The sequence below is a fragment of the Rhipicephalus sanguineus genome, unplaced genomic scaffold (genome assembly GCF_013339695.2).
Source record: "Rhipicephalus sanguineus isolate Rsan-2018 unplaced genomic scaffold, BIME_Rsan_1.4 Seq4227, whole genome shotgun sequence".
In the NCBI taxonomy this organism is placed as follows: Eukaryota; Metazoa; Arthropoda; class Arachnida; order Ixodida; family Ixodidae; genus Rhipicephalus; species Rhipicephalus sanguineus.
Window position 1 is genome coordinate 38,408 of NW_023615216.1, and position 5,644 is coordinate 44,051.

Below are 5,644 nucleotides of genomic sequence, written 5' to 3' on the forward strand. Positions count from 1 at the left end.
CATGTCGTGTGAATACGTCATCATGTGACATCACGTTGTCACGTCAGGGTGATGTCATCATGAAGTTACAAATTTAGGAGATATGTGACGTCATGGTGACGTCACATGGTGACCTCATCACGTGACAATTATTTTTTGCGTCAATCGTCTTGACGCCGCGAAGGTGAATCTTCCCGTTTGAAGAGGCATCTGGCTTTCGCCTTCATAAGCTACGCGACGTTTGCTGATGGACGTACATAACGAAAGAGTCTAATGCTGCGGCTGTGTGCTGCATTTATGTTGCGAATAATATTTTTTTCAGTCAAGCTTGCGTTCCCCTGAAGCAAGCACTATGTCCGAAATTTCTTTGTATCACTCTCAAACTGACTGTGGGCCTCTCCAACCCCATGTATTTTCTTGGAGCCTCATTTATTTCCGTGGGAAAGATGCCACCCTGTGTGCGTTAAACACGACACTGCTGCCAAAATTGCTGGGGTACTCGTCAAATATTTACTATCTTGTTTTGCGGCTGCTGGTTGCTGCAATGAACTTCTATTTTATTCACCGCTATTTCAAGTTCACGTGGGTCCTGGTTCACAGCCGACGTTTGCAGAACAAGTCCGGCGAACGTTACTGTATTTTCTTTCTTTTCCTTGACGTTGCATGCTACTACCACGCTCGGTCTCGTAGACTACTTCTCCTTCCAGCAGCAATCTCGAAGTGGTGAAGCTTTGGTCTATGAATTTGTTGATGACAGAGAGCGGCAAGTTCACTGGAATGCAAATGTAACGATAATTAAGGAGCATTAAAAAAAGGCATCGCATTTGCTCACGTTTTGTGTGAGCACCAAATGAAACGAATGCATTGAATAAAGAAACAGATGCAGCGGCATTTGCCCGCTGAGAAGGCCGATCAATACGCAGTGCGAGACAACTTCATCGCGGTGCCGAAACGCGCTCGTAGCAAAAGCGAAACCATCAGTACGAGCATACATGCAGACGCTCATACATGCAGAGGCACCGTCAGTCGTCGCGAACCCGTGCGATCGCTGCCTTGAGGCTTCTTTCTGTTATGCTCCCTTTGGTTATACAGGCAGTCTACTCTAACGAGATATTTCACATATTTTGCACTCAGCGAGTGACTACCTTTCACGCAAGAAGCCGGTTCAGGGGTCTCCAACGTGGTGACCGCGTGAAGCGGGTGCTCGGTTTTCTGCAGATAGCGACTGTAGACTGTCTTGTGCTTTCTATTCGTCGACAATTATTCTTTTGACAGAAAAGGACCATATTTCTTTTCGAAAGTACCTGCATAAATGTTCCGGAGGGTTTCCGCGAGGTGATTTTGTAGAGTACCGACAGCAATACCTATGGGGCGCGCGCCGGCGGCATCCTTCCTAGCACGCAATCGACGCCCATCCGATACAGGGCGACTCCGTAACTCCTCGCCACCAATACGACCAATACCCTTCGGTAGAGTTTGGCGATTGTTTCATCTCGCCGCTCTCCGAGCTCCGCCCCAGCGCCGCCCTCTTCTCGTGACGTAAACACTCTCTCCTCGCCGGCGGCGGCGGGCGGCAGTGGCGACAGCGCGGCGCCGAGTCCGGCGCTGCCGCCCTGCCGCGAAGGCAGGCCCGAGGCATGATGGCAGTTTGGCGTCCGGGCCATGAGGCGTCGCTACCGTCGAAACGATTGCAGCGAACCTGGTACGGGCGGGAAGTGAAGGCCTCAGTAAGCCTAATTAAAATAAAATAACGCGGCCACGGTAGTATACAGTAGTATATAAAAACGTGCTTCTGCATTAAACTATAACCAGCCACGAGTATTACAAGGCAAAGTTTTAAAGAAGTTTTGTAAACATGACTGTGCGTGGCTCCGCTAGGTACCGCCGCCATCACGCCTGCGCAGCGCACAAGCAGACGACGCGCAAGCACGAGAGCGCATAGAAACGCAAACTTTACCACCGCAGCGAGGAGCAGCGATGTCGCACCTTTATTGCGGCGTGAAGTGGTGCGATTCCTCGGGGAATGAAGGCGAACACTTCTTCAGAATCCCTGCTGACCACAGGTATTTATACGTTCACTATTATATATTTCCCAAGATGTTCGCAAAGTTTTGATTTGACTGTCGTTGACCGTTATGATTTGAAACTGCTGAATGAACAGCGAATTTTCTTGCTGCCATTCGTTGCTGCAGCTATCTGTTTGAGAAATGGTTACGATAATAAGTTAAAATTAGTGGGCGGGCTGCAGTTTGTGGCTCGACGCGGCGTCACCTCTCAAAAGCGGAGCTGTTCGCTAGTTATGGTTGCTCACGTTAGTATATATGTGCGTGCCTCAGTGCCTGACGTTACCTCTACTATCTCATGAAAGCTAACCAATTCGGATTACCGTGTCATGCAACCGTGTCTTCAGGGTGTTTTGTTACGTGTTACTTTAACTTATGCGTGCTAGTAACATTAACGGAGTGGGATAGTTGTTGTGCTCGCTGCAGCTGTTTTTTTAAGCGCTTTAATGCGTGCGTATACATCACGTCCGTGTAGTTTATGGGTGGTGCTCGCAGCCGACGAAAGTATCGCTCGCAAAGTTATTGCGGAGGCCCCAGTAGCGAACTCGGGACACTGCCCTCAGATTCGAATGTGTGCTGCGGTGTTGCACAAGTGAAAACCACCGCGTTCCTCATCTGTGTGTCTGTTTACACACCGACCGCCTGCTCGGATTTTTGTCGCCGTAAATTGTCCTCATTCCTTCCCTTCGGCGTACCTTGCCGCGCTGCTCGACGGGGGACCTTGAACCAAGCGTGATACCCACCTGCCCCTTTTCGCTCTCGGGAAGCTCCCGGAAACAGTTTCGCTTATCTCTTCATTACTCCCTCGTGATGCTTCCAACGGGCGAAGGCATGGCCAAGCTCGGTTTTGGATGTTCATGAAACAGGCCGCGCTTATCGCGCGGGGCCACTTTTTTTTTCCTCTCTAATCTGGACCCATCCCCACCGCCACCCTTTCACTTTTCTGTATTTTTTTTTCAATGCGCTGTTTGCGCTTAGCGTTTACACACCATAATTCCTTATAAGCTTACAATATCGTTTCGACTCGCAAAAGCAGTGGAAAAACAAGAACTCGATCGAGTTGTGTTTCATATATCAAGTTTTAATTCAGAGAATATTGTCGGGATATATGTAATTATCTGTAATTATAATTTAGTGGAGATTAAAAACAAGCACATTTATTAAGCTTAGTGCCATGCCTTTAAAAGCTTGCAAGTGTATTTACTCTACCAGCTGTTTTTTCACCGTAGGGTGACTAAGTTCGAGTACTTTAATTGCAGACAACCAGTTTACTGCAAGCGAGTTGCCGTCCCTGCTGCTGAGACTGCCCCCCTAGTGTGGAAGGTAGGTGTACCGAACAAGGATCTGTTTCACCTTTCTGCTTGGAATGAAAGGGTACAGAATATTTGGTTGGTGGTGCCACTGTAATACTGCACGAATAGCTTGCAAAAAATAAAAACAAAGAGCGGTACTATTTTGTATTCTACACCTGCACACTCGAGCAGATTGTTCTCTGAAATTAGAACAGTAGGTAGAAATGCCACAGCTGTTTTTCAATTACCAGTGCTATGAGAACAATTGCTGTACGTAAACCTTAAATGCAGGAAATGTACTCTAGGGGAAAAAAATGTTGTTAGCTTGCACTCATAGAGTAGCATTTTGCATGCTTTCCAGTAAGAATGTCTGAGTGCACTGTTTACATGGTATGGATGAACTGATAGCATGCTGCACAAACGCAAAATGAAGAAACAGGGAGATAGAGCAGCGAAAATGGCTTTTGGCATCTCACAGTATAAATAGTTTGTACTCTGTCCTGTTTCCGTCCTTACTCCTCTAGTGTTTGTGGAGCTCGGTATGAGTTCACAACAAACCAACCTCCCTGCAAGAAAACTTTGTTGCGTGGTATAGATATCTTTTCTTTTTCTACATCAATGCATAGACTCAGTGCTTTCTTTGTTGAGCTCATTCCATAGAGATGAAAACACTGAGTAGTTTTCCTCAGGCACATGTGAAAATTGCTCCATAAGTCTGTTGCTCAGTATTCACACGTGCAATGCAAAGTGAGGGTAATAAAATACCTGCTTGCCAGCCTTTTATAGCATATTTATTTCTTTTTCAACAGCCGCTTCGCCAAGCACACCCACAAGAAGGCCCACACCACCGTCACAGGTTTCACCAAGTGATGGTAAGTGCAAAAAGTGAGAGAGAGAATTATTGCAAAGTACACATCCTGCATCTGCATAAGGAAGTATGGACCAGTAGTCTTGATGTTTTCCTAGTAGATATGGACACCTAAGCCTGTGTAATATTGTCACAACCTATAATGTTGACAAAACCATACATATAGTTCAGGGCCTGCAACCCGTGATTTAGTTCACGCAATTATTTATATTTCAAATATAAGGTGGGTGCAGTTGGACCTACATGGTTCACACTGAAAATTGTGCTGTCCGATTTGTTGTGATGAGAGTAGCTCTGCGAGATAGGCCAGCATAATATGATGCACAATCAAGGTGTGCATTCATGTAAATGTGGCTTATGCAGCCCAGATAGCTATTTATGAGATGAATAATTCAAAATCCTCCACTTTGTAAATGTCATTGCCTCTGTTCAGCATTTCATGAAATGTTCATTTTTGCAATGCTTTGTGATATTTCCTTAATCATGGATGATTCTTTGAAGATAAAATGCTTGGAATGTATAAATCAATTATGATTCCTGTCTCAGTCGCAGAATACACATTGCTTCCAATGAAAAATGGCATGGCAGCACATAGTGGTCCGTATATTAGTAGCCCTGTGATTGCGCCCTGATAGCTTAATCGTGATTTTTTTTTCTCTACAAGACTGATGAAAGCCTATACCTTCGCATTCTTCCATGTCTTTTTTTTTTCAGCTGAGCCTGGTCCGAGCGGCCTCCAATTTTCCAAGGAGGGCAGCAGCGCGGAGCAGATGCAAGAAACGCCAAAAAAGTGGGCGAAGAAAACGCAGCTCTGTGCACACCCTTCGCACCAAAAAGAAGCTGCTAACACTTCACTCACGAAGTGAAAGGTACCGCAAGGCAGTCGGTCAGATGAAAAAAAGGGACGAGGCGAGGCGAGTAACGCAGCAGGAGGTTTTAAACAAGCTTGAACCGGATTTGTCAAAGGACCTTTTTTGAACTGCTTAAAGCACGAATCAGGCTTGGTACATTCCCAAAATAAAAAAAAAACATTGGTCCAAATGGATGAAACAATTCACTCTCAATTCACGCTTCCTCAGAGAAATGCTTCACTTGCCACATGTGCGGACACTCAGGTGCTGGCTGGCAGACATCCCAATGACACCTGGTATCATTCCAGGTGCCATGGATGCAATAGAATCAATCATTAAAGCTTGGCCTCTGCAAGACAAAGCATGCTGTCTTTTATTCGATTAAATAGCCTTGAAAAGACATTTGATGTACGATCAATCAAAAGATATAGTGATTGGCTACACATATGATGGAAACACAAGGACTTCTCGTGTGGCAAATGCAGCCATTCTAATGGCTGTGTCTGGCATATCGAGAATTTGGATGCAGCCAGTAGCCTTTGCAGTGTCCCGCAATGCAACGTCAGCTCTTGCAATGCACAAGCTGCTATT

General features: G+C 45.9%; 1 long non-coding RNA gene across 1 annotated transcript; it reads left to right on the forward strand.

The window, feature by feature from the left end:
- Positions 1–2,893: 2,893 nt before the first annotated feature.
- LOC125756663 (uncharacterized) lies at positions 2,894–5,078 on the forward strand. The gene is made up of 3 exons (XR_007414671.1): positions 2,894–3,365; positions 4,144–4,206; positions 4,917–5,078. It is a non-coding gene; the product is annotated as an uncharacterized LOC125756663 (long non-coding RNA).
- The last annotated feature ends 566 nt before the right edge of the window (positions 5,079–5,644 follow it).